The 24096-nt window shown below is 37.6% G+C and overlaps 1 protein-coding gene and 2 long non-coding RNA genes across 13 annotated transcripts in view; 2 read left to right on the forward strand and 1 right to left on the reverse strand.

Annotated features, from left to right (window-relative positions):
- The window catches only part of NRG3 (neuregulin 3), a 1055421-nt gene that overhangs the window by 773507 nt on the left and 257818 nt on the right, over positions 1-24096 (forward strand). The window lies entirely within an intron of this gene.
- LOC144312476 (uncharacterized) lies at positions 7-13295 on the forward strand. The gene is made up of 3 exons (XR_013377966.1): positions 7-166; positions 453-563; positions 13054-13295. It is a non-coding gene; the product is annotated as an uncharacterized LOC144312476 (long non-coding RNA).
- Positions 12964-24096, reverse strand: part of LOC144312473 (uncharacterized) — a 66781-nt gene continuing 55648 nt past the window's right edge. The window contains exons 4-8 of one of the 4 annotated variants that reach the window (XR_013377961.1): positions 21331-21524; positions 18427-18501; positions 17695-17791; positions 14116-14926; positions 12964-13357 (exon numbers count right to left, since the gene is read on the reverse strand). This is a non-coding gene — a long non-coding RNA (uncharacterized LOC144312473). Of the gene's footprint in view, positions 13363-14115; positions 14927-15928; positions 16121-17224; positions 17270-17694; positions 17792-18426; positions 18502-21330; positions 21525-24096 lie in introns of those variants that run through there. The other 3 variants (XR_013377959.1, XR_013377958.1, XR_013377960.1) reach the window with 3 other exon arrangements.

Here is a 24096-nt window from a genome sequence, read left to right on the forward strand (position 1 = left end):
TGAACACGGAGTCACCCAGACAACCTGTATCTGGTCCTCAAGCTCTTCACCTCTACCGTAGACAACCACTCACTTTCTTTTCTTTCTCTCTCTTTCTTTCTTTTCTTTCTTTCATTTTCTCTTTTTCCCCCCTCAGTGTATAGCTGTTCATCTCAGCGTTCCACAAGTAGGTATATATTAGGGATTCTAGACAATCTCTTCAGCTATAATACCTCATTAGAGAAGCAATGTTAAGTACTTCCACCGGGCAGTTAAGGTGAAAGAAAGCTTGCCTCCCTCTAATGACATATTAAAATCTCCAGGGGAACACGTGAAATTTGAAAAGCATCGAAGATGATGGCCCAGTTAACATTTTTCGCTTTGAAATCATTTTATATAATGTGTCCATGCCCTTCTTGATTATGTCTCAGGAAGAAGTCATTATTTATAAATATCAACAATATTTATTTCAGAACTTTTTGTATTTTAAAGAAATGACACATGATAGACAAAACTAGAGCCCCTTGGACATTTTCTTCCTTTACTGCACAAACCGCTTTCCCTCCTGTGAGTCTCCATCCTGGGTAAGTATTTACATTTTGTCCGCATGCAGAGCTGGTGCTCAGCTGATAGGAGGCATACACACTGATTTCTTCATATTTTTCCATACAACATCATGTTATATGAGTAAAACAGGCTTATCTATTTCTGGATATTTTATTCTAAGCACCCAATCAAAAACAAATATAAATTTGATATAAATTTGAAACATTAAATATATATATGTGTGTGTGTGTGTGTGTGTGTGTGTGTGTGTGTAAACATGCATATATAAAACCTACTTTTGAAAATATAACGGACACCTTTCCACGCACCACTCCTTTTCATCACGTCATTGTTGGCATATTAACTGCATGTTCTTTTTTTTTCTTTTTTTTTTTTTTTAACTGCATGTTCTTTTTATGAAGTAAGACAACAGAAACACTGGAGAACTTTTAGAAAAATTCCCTTTCATTTCATTCTCTTCCCAAAGTAGCCATTCTGATAAATTCAGGATTTCACATTCCATGAATTTCTTTCCTAATGCCACAAATGCTGGGTTTTAAGATTGTTCTCCTTATCCTACACTTGCTTCAATTTTACTATAAGTATCTAGCTGTGGTTTGGTTGATTTTATTTTAGAAGTTATTTATTTGGCTACTTTCAGTGTTGTTTGGAGAACTCCTATCTTTTTTTCAGTCTTGATAATCCTTAGTTATTTTTTCAAGTATTGCCTTTCGTTCATTCTGTTCTGGAATGATTCTCAAGCATATGCTACAGCCTCTTCAGCTCTCCTACATGTGTTTTTTTTAGGATTTATTTCTTTATCCCCCTGGGTTTCTTTCTGGGTGGGTTTCTAGGACATCTTTCAATTCATTAATTTGTTTTTAATTGTATCACTGTGTTTATCCCATCTAATGTACTTTCTAATTTATTTCCAGTTGGTTATTTTTCATAAGACAAGAGGGGATTTTTTTTGGGGGGGATGCTTTTCTTTTATGCTATTTTATTTTATACTTTAATTTATTCCATTGAGGATTTTAAACATATTTTAGAACATCTGTTGAATGGTTCCATAAAATTCATTTTTTTTCTGGAGTGAATCTTACTGACTGTCTTGTATTGGATTCAGTTTCTTCATTTGTTTTCAGTATTTGCCTTCAGTCTCTTTTTAATGAGAGTTGTGAGGTTTTTTTTTTTCTATTTTTCTCTCTGTTCCTGCCTTCTTCTTCTTCTCTTCCTGTTTACTTTTCTTTCTCCTTTTTTTTCAGTTTGCCATTTTTTTTAAGTTTTAATTTTTTTAATTCAATTAACCAACATATAATGCATAATTAGTTTCAGATGGAGTGTTCAGTAACTTATCAGTTGCATCTAATACCCAGTACTCATCACCTGCTTACTGTTCCTGATGCCAGCTATCTCCATACTGGCATTGGCAGTTGCCTCTCAGACCCCCTGGACTCAGGCAATCCAGAACCAAGTTTTACAAGGCTGTGATACTGTAGATAAGCAGATTCAGTTCCTGGACTAGCAGAAGTCTGTGATCAGCTCATGGGTTCCGTGTTCACATCCCGTCTTTTCTGTAGGTTTTTCAATTACTTAGGTACTGGCCAATCAGATAGCCATTTGCCACTTGTGACAATTGAAATGTAATTTCCAATCACTTAAATTATATAAAATTTAAAATGCAGTCTTCCAATTGCATTAACCATTTGTATCTAATGGGTACCTTAAGGGATGGCTCTTTTCCATCATTGTAGACAGTTATGCAGATAGCACGCTCTGGAGTTATCATTCCAGGCATTTCTGTCTCTCAGCAGCAGTGTTTTAAGTTACTCTTCTTTGGAGGGGGTGAGCCACATGCTCTCACCCTACTGCTCTCACACAGGGATACTGACTCTGTTTATTTGTTCTGTGAGGTCACTTTTAGCCTTCTTTTCCAGAAGGAGCTGAAGATCCGGTGCCTGCACTTGGATCCCGAACCTGGCATGTCCATAGCTGCAGAACCTCTCATACTTTGGATTTCTGTTCTTTTTCTGGTCTTCAGATTAGAAGCTGCTTCTAGATTTTTCTTTTTATATTTGAATAATTATGAATAGTTGTTTCGAGCACAGGGAGCTCTGAAGCAAGAACTCTGTGCATCTTGACCTAGAAGTAGTCTGTTCACCTTTACTATATGTAGGTTTATATTCCATTATAATTTTGAACCATCTATGTTTGTTTACACATAGCCATTTTATGGCTATTGGCTGCTTCTAATTTTCACAATTCAAATAAATGCTACCATTACCATTCTTGCATATAACTTCTGCACTAGCATGAGAGTTCCTTTATGGGCGTATAGCAAGATAAGAAATGGAGCTGCTGGATCATAGAAAACATGCATACTTAATAGTGTTTTATATCATTCTGTAAAATTGTGGCACCAATTTATGTGTTCTTTTCCATAATTTTCCAGGATTTAAAATTTATTGTTGTACCCATGTTAGGTATATAATGCTATCTCATTTTAATTTTCACTTATTAATTTATTAGAGAATCCTATTATTTTTCATTATTGTTTTGAGTTTGGTTTGGGGGGGGATGGGTCATTTGGGTTTCTGCTTTTGGTGGTAAAAAGATTATATCTAAATTAAATAAGTAAATCTTCAAAAAAATGGGAGGAGGGGATGACACCTGAGTGGCTCAGTCAGTTGGGTGACTAGTTCTTGATTTTGGCTCAGGTCATGATCTCCGGGTCCTGGGATGGAGGTCAAGACCCATGTTGGGTTCTGCACTCACTGGGGATTCTGCTTCAGGTTTCTCTCTCTCCCACTATCCCTCCCCCTACTAGCTCTTTAAAATAAATAAATCTTTAATAAATAAATAAATAAACTTTGTTTTTGTTATTTTTAATTGTGCAGAGGTGTTTTGCTTTTGTAGTAAGAAATCAAATTGATTTGGTTTGGGGGGTTGTTTTTTTTTTTAAGATTTATTTATTATAGAGAGAGAGGGAACATGAGTGGGAGGGATAGAGAGGGAGGGAGAAAGAATCTCAAGCAGACTCCACACTAAGTCTCACAACTCTGAAATCATGACGTGAGCTGAAACCAAGAGTCAGACACTTATCCAGCTGTGCCACTCAGGTGGTCCTGATTTGTTTTTAATTTTGATGAGTTTTTTTTTTTTCCTCTTGTGTCTTAGTCAATAAGTTATTCTCTAGCCCAAGTTCATAAAGATATCTTGCTGTTATATTTTCTTCTAAACATTTTAAGATCTATTTTTCATCTTTAAAAATATAATACCTCTGAATATGTCTTCTTTGTGTGTAGAGAGCCCATAATTGAATTTATTCCATACTTGTGTATGGATTTTCCTCTCCTGTCTGACTTCTAATGTTCCATGAATGTTACACTAATATGCAAGTATATGTAGGCTTATTTCTATTCTCTATTCTTTTTAAAAAAAAAAGATTTTTTTTTTTCATGGAGACATACACACACACAGAAAGAGAGAGAGAGAGAGAAAGAGAGAGAGAGAGAGAGGCAGAGACACAAGCAGGGAGCTTGCAGGGAGCCCCGATCCTGGGTCTCCAGGATCATGTCCTGGGCTGAAGGCAGCACTAAACTGTTAAGCCACCAGGGCTGCCCTCTATTCTCTATTCTTTATTCTTGATCTAATTACACATGATACAATTTCACACTGTCTTCATAACTGGTCTTTGTATCTCTTAAAGCAAATCTGCCTCATCTTGTGTGCCTTCAAGGTTTTGTCTGTCTATCCATTGACTTACTACTTTCACACTTTAATAATCTAATTTTTGCATCTTACATACATACACACATATACACATTTATATGGGGAATACATTTAACTTGTACATAAATTTGGAAGAATTGCCATTTTACGATATTGCTTCTTCCATTCAGGAAAATGAAATACTTTTTTATTTCTCCATTTAGGTAAATAATTTTTAGATCCTTCATGAAATTTTGTGATTTTTCTCCAAAGGGATCTTATGCACCATTGACTAGATGAATTTGATGGTAGTTCATAATTTTAGTTGCCATTTTGAATGGGATTTCTTTAAAAAAAAAAATCCTTTTTCTAAATATTTGCCAGTGGGATATAGAAAGGCAAGTATTTTATATGTTGTGTTTTGTCAAGAAAGATTAATGAAATTCATTATTATTTTAATTTTGATATTTTAATAGAGATTATAATATCTTAGAAAAATAATAAATATTTATTTAGAAATAAAATAAAAAATTAAATAAATGGTGTATTTTATTAAACCATATTTATTTTCCTGTTTTTATTTTGCTGACTAAAACCACCAGGAAACTAATTGAAGTATTGAATCCAGGCATGCTTGTTTTATCTAACTTAAAAATCTGACTTCTAATATTTTCCTGTGAAGTAATGTTGAAAATTATATTATTATATTGTTACTATAGGACAGGGAATCTTGAACCTTAGGGTGCATCAGAAATACCTCTAGGGCTTATAAAAACACAGATTGCTATTCTCCACCCCTAGAGCTTCTGATTCAGTAAATGTGGGCTGGATGCAGATAATTTCTATTGCAGAACAACTTTTCAGGAGGTGCTGTTGCTGCTGGTTAGAAGACCATACTTTGGGAACAAAAGTAGAGGAGGTAGAGAGGCTGGGGTTTGTGGATGGGAGGCAGGTTCCAGTGGTCAAGTGAGGGCTCACTGAGAAGGTGCCCTCTGAGCCACACTTTGAGGACATGAGTCAGTTTGCCATGAAGATGCCTAGAAGAGCATCTCAGATAGAGGGAACACAAGAAAAAAAAAAAAAAAAAGAGGGAACACAAGAATGTTCTGGACATGTTCGGCAAACTTCAAAGAGGCTATTATGGCGAGAAGGGCATGACCTGGAAGAGTCATAAAAGACACAGTAGAGGGGTGACAGGAGGACAGGAGGACCTTATTGGTGATTAAAAGGACTCTTTCTTTCATTTTCCATTTTTTAATAAATTTATTTTTTATTGGTGTTCAATTTACCAGCATACAGAATAACACCCAGTGTTCATCCCGTCAAGTGTCCCCCTCAGTGCCCGTCACCCATTCACTCCCACCCCCTGCCCTCCTCCCCTTCCACCACTCCTAGTTCATTTCCCAGAGTTAGGAGTCTTTATGTTCTGTCTCCCTTTCTGATATTTCCCACACATTTCTTCTCCCTTCCCTTATATTCCCTTTCACTATTATTTATATTCCCCAAATGAATGAGAACATACACTGTTTTGTCCTTCTCTGATTGACTTACTTCACTCAGCATAATACCCTCCAGTTCCATCCACGTTGAAGCAAATGGTGGGTATTTGTCGTTTCTAATGGCTGAGTAATATTCCATTGTATACATAAACCACATCTTCTTTATCCACTCATCTTTCAATGGACACCGAGGCTCCTTCCACAGTTTGGCTATTGTGGACATTGCTGCTATAAACATCAGGGTGCAGGTGTCCCGGCATTTCATTGCATCTGAATCTTTGGGGTAAATCCCCAACAGTGCAATTGCTGGGTCGTAGGGCAGGTCTATTTTTAACTCTTTGAGGAACCTCCACACAGTTTTCCAGAGTGGCCGCACCATTTCACATTCCCACCAACAGTGTAAGAGGGTTCCCTTTTCATGACTTAGCAATTTGCTCTGAAGATAGTGTGGCTTCTTATCACATGATATGACTTACGTTTTAAAAGAATTATCTGACCTTTGTGCTGAAAGTAAACATGAGGGTGCCAGGATAAAAATATAGAGACCAGGTGAGGGGCTATATCAGTAATCCAAGGGAGACTTGTGGCCTTGTTGGTGGGGCTCCATAATTCCAGCTGGGGCCTAACATATTTCTTGCCATTGGGTAAGGAATTTGGTAAAAGGAGGAGTAATAGCTGTTGCCAAAGCTTTTTGCCTGAACAACTGAAAGGATGTTGGAGTCATTCAAGGAGACTCCTATGTCTCTCAAATGAAGAACCTCCAGTAAGGACACCAAACTCTCCTCCCACTGCACTGGATGTGAAGAGTGCTGAAGGCATCCAAACGAGTATCAATGAAGATAATTTATCAAGTCCATACTAGGGGCATGCTGTTATTTATGAAGTATTATTAAAGGACGAAGGACCGCTGTGGACTTCCTTTTGAAAAAATAAATTATATTTTAGGACTGGCTGCTGTTAAACCTGCAGCTTGACGCCAAACCAACTCAAAATGAATATGGCAATGCTCAGATTTGACATGGAATAGATTTATTCTTCCTCTTGATATTTGCCTCTGGAAAACAGTAGTTGTTTCAACTCACATGTTTTTCCTGAAAATGAGACTGGAACGTTCCTCTGACAAAGTGAATGTTCCTTTCCACACTAAGATGCCTGCTGTGAGCAGCTTCAGAACCAGCTCTGTTTCATGGACAAAGAAAAGCATATTGTGGAAGTAACCACATCTTATGCTTCTCTTCTACTTTTCCTTGCATTTATTTTTATTATTCCTAAAAAGCCAAAGCCAATTATTTTCTTCAGATTTACATGAACTATTGATCTTATATAAAATGTGCCTTACTCTTTCCAGCTTAAGTATGATTACCTTTGATTCTCCCTGGCTGTGGGATGGATCATGCCCTAATTTAAAAAATCAAGTTTTCACATAAGGCAAGAAAATTGCCAAGTGTACACAAGAGTTGATGTCTATTGCTAACTGTCTAACAGGAAGAACATTGTGGCATATCAGAAAAGAGTTTTTAATCAGCATTGCATACAGTTCTTACTTATATTGCTAATGCAAGTATATTTAAGTGATTATTTTCCCTACCAATCAGATCAGTGGCTCACTGATGCGACATAGAGGGAAGTCCACATCTCTTCATCATTAACATCTATTAACTATATTGTTAGTATTTCTGTGTATTCTTAAACATTAAAACAAAAATATGATTTTCATTGCAAGTGTTCAACTTTTATCATCTGAATAACAAATGGGCTGGAGAAGCTCTTCTATAATTTCCCACCATCATCACCATTATTTAGTTTGTAAATAGTGAGATTGAATTTTTTTATTTGAGTTTAGGAAAAAGAGGACAGACTTAGGAGTTTAAGAGACCTGGGTGTCAATCTTGACTCTTTTCAACAGCACCCCAGACAAGTTGTCATCCCACCTCTGCTTGAGTGTTCTAGTGACAGAAAATGTATTACTTAACTTCCACAGGGTGCATTTATTTTTACAATTTCTAGCTGTTTTTTCCATATATGCATATAAACATTTGAGCCTTGATTTCTTCAACAAATAAATGGAAATTGAGAGGTGTCTGGGGGTTCAGTCAGTTAAGCCTCTGACTCTTAATTTCAGCTCAGTTCATGATCTCATGGGTAATGAGATCAAGCCTGGCCTCCAGTTCTGCAGTCAGTGAGGAGTCTGCTTGAAGATTCTCTCCTTCTGCCCCTTCCCTCACTCTGAGGCTCACACACATGCTCTCTCTCTCTCTCTCTCTCTCTCTCTCTAAAAAATAAAAAATAATAATAAAAAAATAAACGGAAATCAAAATGGAAATACCAGGGGGCAGAGAGTTAAAGATAATATGTATAAAATGTCATTCTATATTTTATTTTATTATTGCCATTGTCATTCTAAAGGTTCAGTTAATATTAGTCATTACTATTATTATTAATTTTTAAAGCATATGTCAAGTCTTTGCAGGAAGAAGACAGTGACATTGGAAGGTAACAATATAATAAATAAACATAAAGTGAATTTGAGATTGTTTTGATATAAATTTAATTCTGTAGAACTAATACAAGAATCTCATTAATTGGCAGAATAATGATATAGGAACAATTGCAGGCTAACTTCAAGTGGAGAATATTTTAGGTATTTAGCATTAAGGTAGATTTGTAAGTGGAGGCAGTATCAAGTCTGTATATATTCTAAGAGGAAATATTATCTTATTATAAATGTAGATCAAACCAATAAAGTGACTTGTAAGATAGAGCTTCAAAAAGAAAAAAAAAAAAAGAGCTGGATGGGAATCCACTTGTCTCTGGCTTTCAGTAAATATGGGGAACTGTGAAGCCACAGGCTTGTGTTCTGTGGGGACCACCGCAGACATCTCAGGCTGGGTTCCCTGCCTCCTGTCTCAGCCCTGTCTCACCCAACCTCCACACCACTGTGGGAAAAATAAATAAATATTTTAAAACACACACATTATATATAGGCATACTGCTCTCACATGAAAATATTTGTACTCAAACTCAAACAACACACACTCCTCCACATATCTCAGAACTACGATCTGTTCAGGCAGATAAGAACCTCAGAGAGAGAGAGAGAGAGAGAGAGAAATCCCTTACAGCTTTCTTCACAATTACACTGGTACTGAATCAGAACACACACAGTTCTCAGTGATTGGTTGCCCTATGGGAGTCATCCAGGGGAGGTGTAGACTTAGAGGACTCAGGGTGTTCTGTGGATCATAACTAAAATTGAAGTGAGGTTCAGCAACAGTTGATAGATTTAACTTTTCTTTGTCCAAACAAAAAGCGAGCTCTCATTCATTTCACGACAGGCACATAATTATTGATGGAAGCCATTAGGAAGAAATCATAGGTGCTAAAGACTCCCACACTGTGTATCCATTTCAAGACTACTACTCTATATCTATCCTACATCTGTATCTACTAACAGTGTGGAAAGAAAATTAGGGCGGAAACCATTACCACGGATTACAAAAGTGTTTATATGTAATTTAAAGGGTCCCATAGAGAACAACTTGTGGACTGGACCCCAAAATAACTTATTCTGTAACAGAAAATGCAAAAGCTTGGATCATTAGAATATAGATGCTCAAAATTATGAAATATTAAAGCAAATATTTTTTAAAAACCATTTTTTGAGGAAAATGGTTTCTATTTAATCAATGAAAATGCACTTATTACTATGAAATCACATATATATATATTTTTTAATTACAACTAGTCTTTTACCAGTTCTTTCACTGGTTTATGTGGACTAAATTCAAGACCAAATCCTAATCAAAATAAAGAAAATAAATACCTTAAACAGAGTTGTATAGGTGTATGAAACTGTAAGTAGGTTTTTAGATCTACAAACTTTTTTGGCCCGTTTAAGGTTTGATCCTAGACCACAGCCTTGTATTAATAAGTTCTCACAGCAAATCATGATCATCAGTGATCATGAGTTTTAAAGACAGGATACTCTCAAGCAGATTTTTTGGCATTATCTGCTTCAATGTTCTCATCCAATATCATTCATTTGTAGAAGGACATTGAATCATGCATAAGAGAAGGCTTTCACATAACCTCCAAACAGAGCAGACCTTGACCAATTCAAAAATAGAGGAATACTGAATTTTTCGACCAAGTGGTTCTCAGGCCTCTGCGGTAACCTTCTATTTCTGTATGATCTGTTGACACGGCTTTCCTCCTATTGAGCCACTGTCTCAGTCCCTTCTGCTCCCTCTCACCTGCAGGTCTTTCTCTATGTCAGGGCCTCACAGAACAAGACCCAACCTAGGGTCCCAAGCTACCTGTCATCTGGGGATAACAACTATCATGCTCTCTTTCCCTCAAGGGAGACTATCTCCAGGTCTATGGTTCACCAACATGTTTCTCTATTTATTTTCATTGTCCCTATTAAAAAGTGGCAAGTAAACCTTCTATTCTAGGTGTGGTTTCTCTATTCCAAGAACAGGGCAGTCTTATTGATTCTGATTATTTCTCCCTCCGCTGTTCAATATCTACCTCCTGTTCATAGCAAAGGTTACTATTGGCACTAAAGGTTCTAATATATGAGTCAACAGCTGTGGGCAAAGGAAAAGTAATTTAAAAGCTTTCAAATATTCAGCAATGAAGAATTATAGGCAAAAAGCCCTGGACACAAATCACAGCTTCAAACTCTACTAGCTTTGTGATTTGATCAAATTACTTAATCATTCCAAACCTCTTTTTTTCACCTATAAAACAACAAATAAAATAATGCTGACCTAACCATACTGGATGGGAAATGCAGGTACAGTAATTTTATAAAGTATCTAGAACAGAATTTAGAACATCGTAGGCACTTGATAAATGCAACTCCTCCCTTTGCACATCGCATAATGTAGATTACTTCCAGAAGCCTCCGTCACTTCTTATTTACTTCTGACAAATGATTTTTTTTAAGTACTAATTATAAAATGGACTAATTATGTTGTAGCCTTGGGAAGTTTCAGAGTAGGTCATTAAAGTTGTAATTGTGGTGTGACTTTTTTCAGATAGAGGTCTGGTAATAAATCCCCCAGAAACCTTTATATAATGTAGCTTTTTTTATTTGAAGCCAAGGAACAGAATAAGAAAACCAGAGCTTTTCATCTTCAAAAGAGTTTATAAGCTTTAAGTAATTAATAGGCATAGCTCTCTTTTATGCACCAGGCCTGGGCGATTAGCCCTCTTGGCAAAGGAGGAAATGTGTGCCCTGAGGGATAAATCACTTTCCCCAAGGAACTGTGAGCAGGGTGTGAATGTGAGTGTTGGCACCTACACGTGTGTGAGTGTGGTGGAGGTGGGTTCCAGATAGAAGGAGCAGTGAGGATCCTAAGAAGGACCGATGCCGAGGCCTACTATGATATCTCTCTTCTAAGTTTAGTGAGATCTCTGTTCTCTAGAATGGGGAAAGGGATTTCTGTTGCTGGTATTGTAATAATGTGCATGGTGCTTCTGTTAAGAGATATAGGTACTTAGATAAATACCTTATTATGTGCTCTGTAGAGTATCTGCTGTATGGACCAACCCTGTTCATATGTTTGCTCCTAAATCCATACCCTGGCCCTTCTCCTGGTCTGCTCACCATCTCAGGAAGTTACATTTCCCAGGCTCTCTTGAACAATGGCTTCTGAGTGGAGTGCCCAATGGAAGGCATTAAATTTGAAGGCAGGCCTCTATTTCCAAACTCTCGCTTTGCTTTTTCTTTTCTGTTTCTTGGTTTATTTCCAGCAGCAGTTCATTTAGGGTTCCAGCTCCTGTCTGATAGACCCCATGGATTCACCCTGGTTTTCTTGACTCAGACTCCTCCCTTTGTCCTGTCAACCCATGGGTGGGAGTGATTTCATGCTGTTGCCCATTCCTGAGTTACTTTTTTGTCCTCTGTTTAGCTTCTCATACGTTCTTCACTTGCTCAATCAATTTTCTATTAATATTTCTTATTTTGAATATTTAAAGAGATTTCTGTTTCCAGATATACCACCTCTTTCTTTCTTAGTATATTTAATTTTGAATGACTGTGTGGATTGAGAAGTTAAAATATGATAGCATACTATTAAGTCTAAAGTCATATTAAATATCATTGTATTTTCTTTTAGGCTTTTTTAGATTAATTAAATTATGCCATTATATAACTGTGGGCAAATCATTAGACTCTTAGTTTCACTTTTATCCTAATCTGTATAGTAAATATAAAATGACAGGCCCTATATTCCTCAGAAGGTTGTTAATAATAAAATGGACCACTAAAAGATATACATAATACTATTTGCATGGTCAAGAACTACATGGGATAGGGACATCTGGGTGGCTCAGCTGTTGAGCATTCACCTTTGGCTTAGGGCGTGGTCCCAGGGTCCCAGGATTGAGTCCTCCATCAGGCTCCCTGCATGGATCCTGCTTCTCCCTCTGCCTGTGTCTCTGCCTCTGTGTGTGTGTGTGTGTCTCATGAATAAATAAATAAAATCTTAAAAAAAAAAAAGAGAGAGAGAGAGAGAGAACTACATGGGATAAAGAAATAAACGGTCTCTAGTGTCAGTTTATACTGATGTCAGAGCCAAGTTCCAACACATGCTTCCCATGTGCCCTGGGACACAGAACTTAATTTCTCTCAATTTGGGTCTCTTTTATCTACGAAACAGTAGTACCCATATCTCCTGTTTTATCAGCTTCATGAGGATTACTTCGTCTAAACTGAGTCAAGATCTCAGCACTGTGCTCTGAATAGAGGAGGTTACATCTCTCTTCAACTGTGACACTACAAGATGTAGAACTTTCTGATAGCACTTCCGTGTTGATTTATTCCTACATAAAACACATATAGGACCATCAAATATATCACCCATAACTTGATTACCTGTCTCTCTCTCTTTTATTTATTACTATTATTATTATTTTTAATTTGAAAGTAAGCATCATGGTTTACTGGTTTCAAGTCACTACTTACCTAAGTTGCCATTTCAGCTTGCCAAATACTCCAGTTAAATAACGTTCCTTTGAACTCCATTTTGAATTTACTGTTGATGGAGGTCTACTTAATTTTTGTAAGCTTACTTGTACCAGGTTGTATTTTCCTGTTTTAATTATAGGTCAACACTCTTATCCATATCACTGTTAGAAAGAATATTCCCTTATGTGCCTTCCCTAAGCTTACCCATCTTCACTCATGCTCTCATGTGATTTTCCTGATTCCCATAGGACATTCAGTTTTAGAATATGTTTTACTCTCCATTCTTGTCCAAGCTAGTGACATTGATATTGCCACCTCTTTTTGACCTTGTTTGGTTACCAGAACTCTAGCCAGTGGAATTGTGCTGACTGATCTTCAGTAAAACATATGCTTTCACTGGAAAAGCTCTGAGAAGTCTGGCATCAGGGATGTCTTGTGGATTTAGGAATATCTTTGCCTTTTAAGAAGAAATGCTAAAAGGGAGAAGGAATACTGGATTTAGAAACAAACTCCATGGGCTCTAAGTCTTGTTCTACTGGTTTTGGTCTTTGATGTTTTAGGTAAGTCCTCATCTTTGTTTTATATTGTCCTCCAGAAAATGAGGTTGTTAGAACAGACTTCTTATGATGTCTTCTACTCCACCAATCTGTCCTATCAGAAAACAGTTAGATTTGAGTCAAAAACTATGCCTACTCATCTATACTACTTTGGATATTTCTATATTGAATAGATATATTTATTTAATTTTTATTAAATTATGTAATATTTAATTTTATTAGATATTTTCTTCTTAAATAAATTCATTTGTTAAATATATGTTAAATAAATATTATATTTATTTATTAAGACTTTACTTTTTAAGAGAAATTTTAAGTTCATAGCAACATTGAAGGAAAGGTGCATTTATTATTTATTTCCCATGTACTCCCCTACACATGCATAGCCTACTGCATTAAGAAATCTCCCACCAGAGTGGTACAGTTGTTTAATTGATGAACCTACAATGACACATAATAATCACAGAGAGTCCCATGGTTTATATTAGGTTCATTCTTGGTGGTGTACAGTCTATGAGTTAGGACAAATGTCTAATGACATCCATCCATCATTGTGGCATCATGCAGAGTATTTGCACTCCCTAAAACTTCTCTGTGCTCTGCCTATTTATTTCTCACCCCACAAACCGTGACAACCACTAATTTCTTAGTGTCCATAGTTTTTACTTTTTTCATTGTGTCATATAGTTAGAACCATACAGTATGTATCCTTTTCAGATTGACTTCTTTCACTTGCTAACATGCATCTAAGTTTCCTCCTTGCCTTTTTCATGGCTTGATAGCTCATTTCTTGTTTAGCCCTGACTATCATTCCATTGTCTGAAGGTATCAAGGTTTATTCACTCACCTTCTGAAGAACATCTTGGTTACTTTCAAATTATATCAATTATGAATAAAGCCACTCTAAAGATCCATGTGCGGCTTGTGTAGACATGAGTTTTCAACACCCATTGGTAAATACCAACAAGCATGATTGCTGGGGCAGATGGTAAGACTGTGTTTGGTTTTGCGAGAAACCGCTTAACTATCTTCAGAAGTAGCAGCACCATTCTCAGTAGCAATGAAGGGCAGTTCTGTTGCTCCATCACTTGGCCAGCATTTGATATTGTCAGTGTTCTAGATTTCGCCGTTCTAATAAGTGTGTAGTGGTCTGGTTATTGTTTTAATTTGCATTTCCCTTATGACATACAATGTGGAGCATCTTTTCATATGTTTATTTGCCAAGGGTATATCTTCTTTGGTGAGGTGTCTGTTAAGGCCTTTGGCTCATTTTTTAATTGGACTATTTGCTTTATTCTGGCTAGAGATTGAGAGTTCTCTGTATATTTTGGATAACAGTGCTTTATCAAATTATATCTTTTACAAATATTTTCTCCTACTCTGTGGCTTGTCTTTCATCTCTTCTCATTGTCTTTCATCTTTTTGTTACATCTTTTTGCTTCAAAAACATACTGTAGTATTGGGAAATTCATATTATAGAAACAAATGGGGGTGCCTGGGTGGCACAGGTGGTTAAGCGTCTGATTCTTAATTTCAGCTTAGGTCATGATTGTGAGATAGAACCCCACATCGGCCTCAGCACTGAGCATGGAGCCTGCTTCCGATGCTTCCCATCTCCCCACTGGCTTGCATTCTCTTCTCTCTCTCTCTTTTTCTCTCTAATTAAAAAATAAATAAATAAATAAGAAAAAAAAGGATGAAAGAAAAGAAAATCAAATAAAGATGTGACATTACAATTGAGTCCTAAATAGTCAGTGAAGCCAAGAACTGGAATCGTCATGGGGCACCTGGGTGGCTCAGTACTTTAGGCATCTGACTCTTGGTCATGATCTCAGAGTCCTGAGATTGAGCCCTGCATAGGGTTCCATGCTCAGCTTGGAGTCTGCTTGTCCCTGTCCCTCTGCTTCTCCCTCCCTAGTTCTCTCTCTCTCTCTCTCATAAATAAAGAAATAAATCTTAAAAAAAGAACTAGAATTGTTTTTAAAATGAAACGATTTACTATATTTAAATTGCTTCATCTAAATGTATATATATATATTTTTTAAAAATATATATCTAAGTGTATATATATATTTTTTTTTAAAAAAATAAATAATATGAATGTGCTTATACTGAAAAGCCACCTGCCCTAGCCTCCTCCCTCTGCACGGCTCCTCCACTCCTGAACTTGCATCTCCCTCCCCACACAGGCAAGCTTATGAAACCATTTTCATTTGGCATTTTTTCTAGTTGTTAACTTCATATCTCTAAATAATACACTAAACCTCTCTTTCTTGATTTATCTACTTTGGAAATGGTGCATTGACTCTCTATGATAATGGGAATTTAAGTCATTTCCACCCCACCCCACCTCCTCTCTCTCCTCTCTACCTGGTTCTCTGGCGATTCTCAGTCCTCAGAGTTGGTCTTAATGATACATTTAAGTAAATAGAATGGCGTGGTTAAGAAATGGGGCTTTTTGTGCAAAATTGAGATTGACCTAGTCACATAATTCCCCGGTTTCCTCCTAACAGATTTTCAAACTTAGAGTAACGATTATATTTGACTGAGCATCCATTTAAACCTGCAAGCTTGTATGGCTTTTTTTTTTTTTTTTTTTTCCCAAGGCAAGACCTCACTTTCATCTCAGTCTGAGTTGCATGAGGCTTTTAATATGAAATCACTTTCCATTCAGTCCAAAGCTTCCTTGTTGCTGATGAATGTCATACATAATGAAAGATTATATCCATTTATCCTCAGCAGTAAATCATTTATCACACAAGGGAGATATATTATTGTGAATTCTGATCAAAGCTGCCCACTTCCTTTCGCCGGCAGAAATGCTGCACCCTGTTAGTCGATTGTACAATATCCTGGGAGAAACAGGGGAAATTATGCTGTTGAATGAGGGTTCAGCAAACTCTAGGGGTCTCTAAAATGGCTTTTTAAAAAAATCATGTTTCATGTAGAACCTTCTATGATCCAGGCGTGTGAACTGTAAAAGTCTTTCCTTGCTTTCTTCACTTAATTAAATCAGAAAGCTGTGGGACTTTGTGCAGCTTGCTCTGTGATGTCTGTAAAGGGATTTGTGAATGACATTATTTGGATATTTTGCCCCCTTTCTTAGAAAGACAATAATTATTACCACTTCTTTTTGAAGCACGCTGTGAGTGGTTTTATCACTTTGTTGGCTAATGAGCTCCCTCTCTCCTTTATAATGCCAATCATAAAGATGCCTTTTAAATAAGATTTATCTCTCAGATTTATTTTCTTTTCACTCTTCCTTATCAAGCTGTGTACTGCTTTGCTGCAGGGAATCACCCACACTACACAGGCAGGGAGCAAGGCTGGCCTCTTTGATCCCTTGTTGATAACATACTCTCTCATTGTTTCCTTCTACGAACAGTGAATTCCAGAAAGGTCCTCCAGATGAGTCCCTTCTTATATTTTACCTTGGATTTTTGGTTATCAGGGCTCTATGTTACAGATCTGTGTTCACTGCTTTTCAAATGCTGTAGCCTGTGTGTTACGTTTATACTGAGTAAAGTGAGATGCAGAATGAAGCAGGGGAATGGGTCCTCTTTCTTCCTTTGGCCTCACTTGGGCTGCTGGCCAGCGTACTCCTACCATTTATTCAGAATTAATGCAAAATAGTAGCTAGTGATCTGCACAATCGAGTCACAAATCTGTACCTCACGTTTACAAACAACATTACTTCATCTGCTCTTCATCACATTCTTGACATATTCCTCCGTGCTTTGGCCACTTAAGAGCTAAGCTATTGAAATTCATATTTGTCCCTTCGAGACTCTGTGAGCTCATTATGTCCCTTGTATGGTTGATACAAGTAAATACAATGTGCCCGGACTCCTTATCCTTAACACAAGAGATTGCTCAATTTGTCACAACAGGAGAAAGCTACAGCAAAATTTTTATATGCTAACTTTAATCTAGGCGTTCTCGCTGATGGGTCTTACTTCTCTTATTCATTCTTTTACTCATATAGTCACCGATTGCCAGATCTAGAAAATAAAATATAGGATGCCCAGTTAAATTTGAAGTTTGGGTAAAGAATGAATACATCCTTAGTGTAAGTGTGTCCCAAATATTACATACGTGACACACTTATATGAAACATTGTTGTTCATCAAAATTCAAGAAGAGGAAGAGAGAGAGAGTCATCGAGCTCTTCGTCTCCACAGTGAGAGGGCCGCCAGCTGCAACCCAGTGAGTGCCCTCGCCAGGCACAAACCTTGCTGGCACCTTGATCTTGCAGTTCGTTCTGTGCCCCAGACTATAAGAAGATAATTTTCTGTGGTTTAAGCCACCCAGTCTGTGGTACTTTATTATGACAGCCCAAGCCGACTGATAGCAACATTAAAATGTTTTATTCTGGCTAAGTTTTCCATTTCTTGCTGAACTATGAGAGGACAAGAATGGTCATTACCTTTCTTCCATTGACTAGTCTGGACATGTGAGTCAATTGCTCTTCTAATTCCAAGCGTGTAGAGACAAGTGAAGGAAACCGCTGATGTTGGATGGACCTAAAGCATCAGGGAAAGTCTGCGATTGGCAAACTCCTCATTCTTATAACATTGGAAGTGAATATAATAAAGAGGAATCATAGGGAGTGGATGTGACAATAAATCCCGGTCCACGCGTGGCAGGGAAATATCAAAGGCAGTCATGGGAATTTTCAACTAACTAGGGAAGTGGAGGAAGAGAGCCTGATTCTCTGCTGCTTTTAATGTTAGAACCTAAATCGTCTGCCTACATTTTCTGATCACTAGACCTGTTTTCAAGGAATAGGGGCAACAGGTGTCTGTGCCTGCGTGTCTGAGTGTGTGCACATGTGCACATGTGCACTAAATTAAGACAGAGATGAGCACCCGAGATGTCAGAGGTCCATCACACACCTCTGTCACACTTCTATGTGGCAGACGTGGGGGTCGTCTTACATCCAAGCTGACGTGCCTCTTCTACTATAACAGGATACCACCTTTGAAAACTAGAATCTTGCATTTGCCAAAATCGATTTTGCATGTGCTGGGAAATTAGTAATGTAGTATTTTCTCAACCAATTTGAATTGATGAAGCAAAATTGCATCTACCCTCCCCCTGTCACTATGACCTGCCCCCCGCCTTTCCTTCTTAAGAAGGGCAGTTAGTATTTCAATACCTGCACTGTGACAGTGAAATATGAAGTCTTCCTGCAAGAAGGCCAATATATTCCTCTTTCATTTACCTTCTTAGCCTAAAAAGATATTACGGTTTATTTTTGATGCAGTAAAAGCAAAGCTAAATTAGAATAACTTTTTCAGCCCACACAGGTGCTTTGGATAATATTGCTACACACCCTAACCTATGTAGCACCTTCATGCCATGTTCTGTGTTTTAATTTTGTTAATGAGGTAGTAAACCTGAGGTGAAGGTCTTGATCAGAGAGGAGCGGAAATCTCTGTAAAGGCCAAAACATTAATTCAGAAAGAACTCCTCAGCCACGGATTGTCCAAAAGTGGATTGCCCTAAATGGAGTAAAATGACTTGATGTAAATGAGTTGGTGTCTCTCTGATAGTGATTTGGTCAATGGAGTGTATGGGGGACTGCTGGATAGAAGGAAGTCCCTGATACTCTATATATAGTTAAGAAGAACTTAAAAAAAAAAAAAAAAAGAACTTGCATTTGAGTAAATACACATTTGTGTTTTATATATATATATATAAAACATAATATATATTATATATATTATAATAATATATATGTGTATATGTGTTATATATATAACATAATATATATTATATATATTATAATAATATATATGTGTATTTGAGTAAATACACATTTGTATTTCTCAGACTTGCAATCATTTTTTTTGTTTCTGTCTTTGGGGTTCCAATAGTAACAGAATGGAGCACACCTCCTGGATTTGAACAGATGCTTTCAGATTCCCTTCTGAAAGCACAGCAGTCTTATGATGAAATAATCGGCCTCCATCTACTTTTGAATTCAAACTTTGCTAAAGGGAAATTTTTAAAAATAAACCTCTACACTTTCTTAAGATTACAGATACAAATTCCTTAGCAAGAAACACCATACTTGTAAGATGAATGACATTATAAAAAACAGTTGCCTCAGTCTCAGCCGTGGAATTTGTGGTAATTTTGAAAGCTATTGGTAACACACTGGAGAATCTTCATGAGTTTGAAGGTGGTTTGCAGTTTAAAATAATGCAATTCCACATTCTTCCAGTTACACCTGAAATGATGTTGGAAAGGCTGTACCTACAGCCAGTATGTGGGTACTTTTAATTCCAACTGGTTAACTTAACGATCTTGCTATCTTAATTAGTGTTCCTTTTAAATAAGACCACTTAATTAAATTTTAAATTCAGCTAAGGAAAGCTTACACTGTAATCAGGCTCTCAATATTCTCCATAGCCAGACCTAGATCTCAGCTTCAGCAGTGAGTGGCAGGCAAGGCAATGTGCTCTCACACCATTAACGACGACTCTAGGCTGCAGAACCTTAGCTAGAAGAGTTCCTGATCCATTCAACACCCACTTGCATTCAGGTGGAGACCTGGTGGGGGAATTCTGGTTCCTGTATCCCCTATCTCTTCTATGCTGGGCAGTTCACTGGCCCTGCTGAACTTCATTCTCTTTTGGTTTGTTTGTGCTTGGGTTTTAATTTTTAACTGAGGACTGAAATCAAGAATTAGTCTGAAATGAAGAGATGTCATTATCATTCTTCAATAGTAGTGCCCCTGAAGAGTCTTCCTGTTGGTAGTTAGTGATGACCATTTATTTATTTATTTATTTATTTATTTATTTATTTATTTATAAAAATTTGTCTTAACTTATTTATTTGAGAGAGAGAGAGAGAGAGAGAGAGAGAGAGAGAAGCGCGAGCAAGGAGGAGCAGAGGGAGAGGGACAAGCAGACTCTGCTGAGCAGGGAGCCTGACACCAGGTTGGATCCATGACCTTGAATTCAGGACCTGAGCTGAAATCAAGAGTTGGATGCTTAATGGGCTGAGTACCCCAGGCATTCTGGTGATTACCTTTTAAATTAACATGAAGCTTGGGAAATATGCCTTTAAATCAGTGACTAGTTTCTGTGACATGGTTTGCTTAAGAATGTTTTGAGATTGGACAGTAACTTATAAATCTATGTCTTTAATTCTTACTCTCTTTTTTTATTTATTTATACAATCATGAGAGACAGAGAGAGAGAGAGAGAGAGAGAGAGAGGCAGAGACACAGGCAGAGGGAGAAGCAGGCTCCATGCAGGGAGCCCAACGTGGGACTCGATTCCAGGTCTCTAGGATCATGCCCTGGGCCGAAGGCCGCACCAAACCGCTGAGCCACCCGGGCTGCCCTAATTCTTACTCTTAATCATGGCTTCAGTTCATGATAGTTGGGCCATATTAAAAAAAAAAAAAAATTAAAGGTTTTATTTATTTATGAGAGACACACAGAGAGAGAGAGAGGCAGAGACACAGGCAGAGGGAGAAGCAGGCTCCTTGCAAGGAGCCCGATGTGGGACTCGATCCCTGGACTCCAGGATCACGCCCTGGGCCGAAGGCAGGCACTCAACCACTGAGCCACCCAGGTGTCCCCATATTTTCAAATATTAATCTTGGGAAAGGTACCTGGGTATATAATGATCTATGTATCATTTTTCCAAGAAGAATGGAAATCCCTTTGATTTTCCATGAAGAATGTCAGGAAGTGCCACAGATCAAGTGAAGGCTGTAAAATCATCCCCAGTTGAGTTTGCCTCTAGTTCAACTACTTATTGGATGTGAGATGTAAGAATCAGATACTTAACTTTTGAAATCTGTTTCCTCACTTGCAAAGCTGTGATGATGATTTTAAATTCAAAGAATATTTCCTTTTAAGAAAGCTAACATTTATTGAGTGCTTACCCTGAACCACAGGTGTTATATAATTTATTCTTAATAATAATTCTAGATGAGAGCTACTATTATTACCTCCATTTTGCAGATGAAAGGAAGGAGACACAGAAACCTAAATAGCCAGCAAACAGCTGATTCTGGATTTAAGCCCTCCAAACCAACTTACCTTTCAAAGGTAAAGTTTAAATGCCTGATGATCTTTTCCATTTTTCCCCAACCAAGGTCTGCCATTGAGGCTGAAGAGAATTGGCAGGAGATAAGCGAAGAATACCTGGAGGGGTCGTTCTCTTTTCAAATCAGCATTTAATAGGCTCCTGAAAATTGGCAGACTTGTATATCACTGACAAAGTGTCTACTTTCCTGTAACATCAAAGAGTAATTGTCATTTTTTTTATGAATATAAGTCGATACAGGCAGGAAACAACCCACACAGTTTGCCACCTTTTCTCTTGCGAAGTTAATTGATTTCTGCTAGTTCAAATTTTATGTCTAAAATCAAGTTTCCAATAAGAAAGCACGTATATATATACTTTCTCTAAAATGAATGCAGAGACCAGGCACTACATAGGGATTGAAGCAAACATTTGAACATGTTTCCGTCCTTCAAACGTTTCTCTCTATAAATCATGTCAAATGCATCTCTGCAGATATGCCAGGTATAAGGCCTATAGTCATAAAAATGCCCAAAATGCATGTGTAGAATATCAGCTATGTGTACTTGTTCATTTTTCTCCTTCCTGGGATCATTCCCATTTCTCTTGGATTGAAACTGGAGAACAGGGATGTTAAGTGATTTGCGAAAAGTACATCTACGCAACTACTAAACACAGAAATGAGACTATAAACGCAACACTGAGTCATTGTGATAAACAAGAGGAAGACATGTTGTAAGCAACCATCTATTGACTGGGCCATCCATGTGCATAATCAATCCCCTGACAATGAAGACAGAGGAAGAGAGGAGGAGAGCAGAGTGAAGCAATGATGACACCTTCCATTAAGGAGTAAATGACCAGGAAATCAACAGATGAGGACTAAGGCTAGTACAGTTCCCGCAGTGGAACGATTTGGGGGTTATTTGGTTTTGTTTTCTTTTGTTTTGTTTTCCTAACAAAAAGAAGAGGGAAAATGGAAGAATAATCTGGAAATGTAGGGAGACTGTTGCCCACAAGTGAGAGTTCTTTAATTGTCACTCAAAGTCACTAATATGATTAGCTCTAGTGTAGTTGTTACTCAAGAAATGGGTTCAAGGAAAACAACTGGCACAGAGTATTGTAAGAGAGGAGATGGGAATGGTCTGAAGTTAGCAGTGGGATTTCTGTCCATCAGCAAATGATGGACCATCAGCAAATGATGGACCATTTTAAAAGTCTCTTCCTTTGGGTCCTCCACATCCAGGCTGGGTGATGTGTTAACCACTTCTTCTTCACCACACCAGACAAAGCGAGTTTTGAAATCCAGCTGACAATCATGCATGTTGTATTTTCTCATCTTTGCCAGTTCTAGTCTCTTCTTCTCTTTCGCCCAAGGATTGCTTTTTAAAACTTTTCACTAAAACTGGGCTTTTTCTCAGGGATGATAGAGAAGAGGAAAACTAAAGAGAAGAGAGAGTTTGTTATTCTAGATACAGCTGAACAAGTGAGGTGTGGGGCAAGGGCCAAGCTGGAAGGATGTAAAAAAGTAGAAAGAGAGATGTTTGCTTTGAAACTGCACAGCGGGCCCTGTCCCCAGACAGTCAGGATCCTGGCTTGTGATCCAGGCCTGAGGCTCACCAGCACAGTCTCCAAGCTCTTCCCCCCACTTCATTGTCAGCCCGAGCTCTCTTATCCACAGTCCCCCCAACACGGTGTCCCTTCAGCCTCTCACCTGCCTTGCCTTGCTTTGGACATTGTCTCCTCAACTATGTCCTTCCCTCCTGCCTTTTAAGTTTGGAAATAAACAAAGCAAACCACATGAGCAAGAACTTCCTGGTTTCAGAACTGACAGCTCTTTCATCACAGAGTAGATAAACATAGAGTTTAAGACGAATTTTTTTTTTCAAGGTAAAATGTCTTAGCTCTTGTAGACTGAGTGTGTTTGGGGTTGATTCACCATTGATAACAATTCTCCCATAACTGTTTGTCAACCTGGGCTCTACTTCCTGTCCTGAGCCTGCCCCCTGGGCTCTTAGGCCATTCAGCTTAGAATCAAAACTTACCTACAAAACCACCAGGGAATATTGGGATTTTTAATATGATCACTGTGATTGATGTTTCTAAAGGATAAAGAAATTCATAGAGCAGAGACTGTGTGAATTGAATGGACATTTGAAAGCAATGCAGAAAGAAAAAAAAAGAAAGCAATGCAGAATAGGAAAACAAATAGAATATTAACCTAGGTAAGAGAAGATCTGTGCTTTTTAAAAAATGCTTATCATTATTTTACACATGTATTTTTAAAATTTTATAAATTCTATCATCCTTAGATGACCAAAGACCTTTTTATTATGTGAACTTCTGTTTTGCATATACCTAAATCCTTCAGAATGCAAACCTCTTACAAAGTGAACAGAAACACTCTCAGAATCCTCTCAAGACTAACCAAAACCAAAATAAACATACAATGATATTTCTCCAAAGAAATGCTTGTTACACTGTCGGAAGTCCCGCCAAACTCGGTCAATGCAATAGACCTGCAACTTGACTTTCTTTCTTTCTTTCTTTTTTTTTTTTTTGCTTTGCTTTATGTCTTTAATATTGTCATGCATTCAGTCCAGTACATTGGCATTACCTACCGGCCCATTTGGTCTTCACATTTGGATGGGTCTGAACTTATCAATATGACCTATGTGTGATTTTTCAGTGGAAATTTTAATGTGTCCTTCTTAAAACCTGGCACCAATTAGCAGAGACACTGCCTCCTTAACAAAGGAGCAGGACTGGCTACATATCCA

Source organism: Canis aureus, chromosome 4 (genome assembly GCF_053574225.1).
Source record: "Canis aureus isolate CA01 chromosome 4, VMU_Caureus_v.1.0, whole genome shotgun sequence".
NCBI lineage: Eukaryota > Metazoa > Chordata > Mammalia > Carnivora > Canidae > Canis > Canis aureus.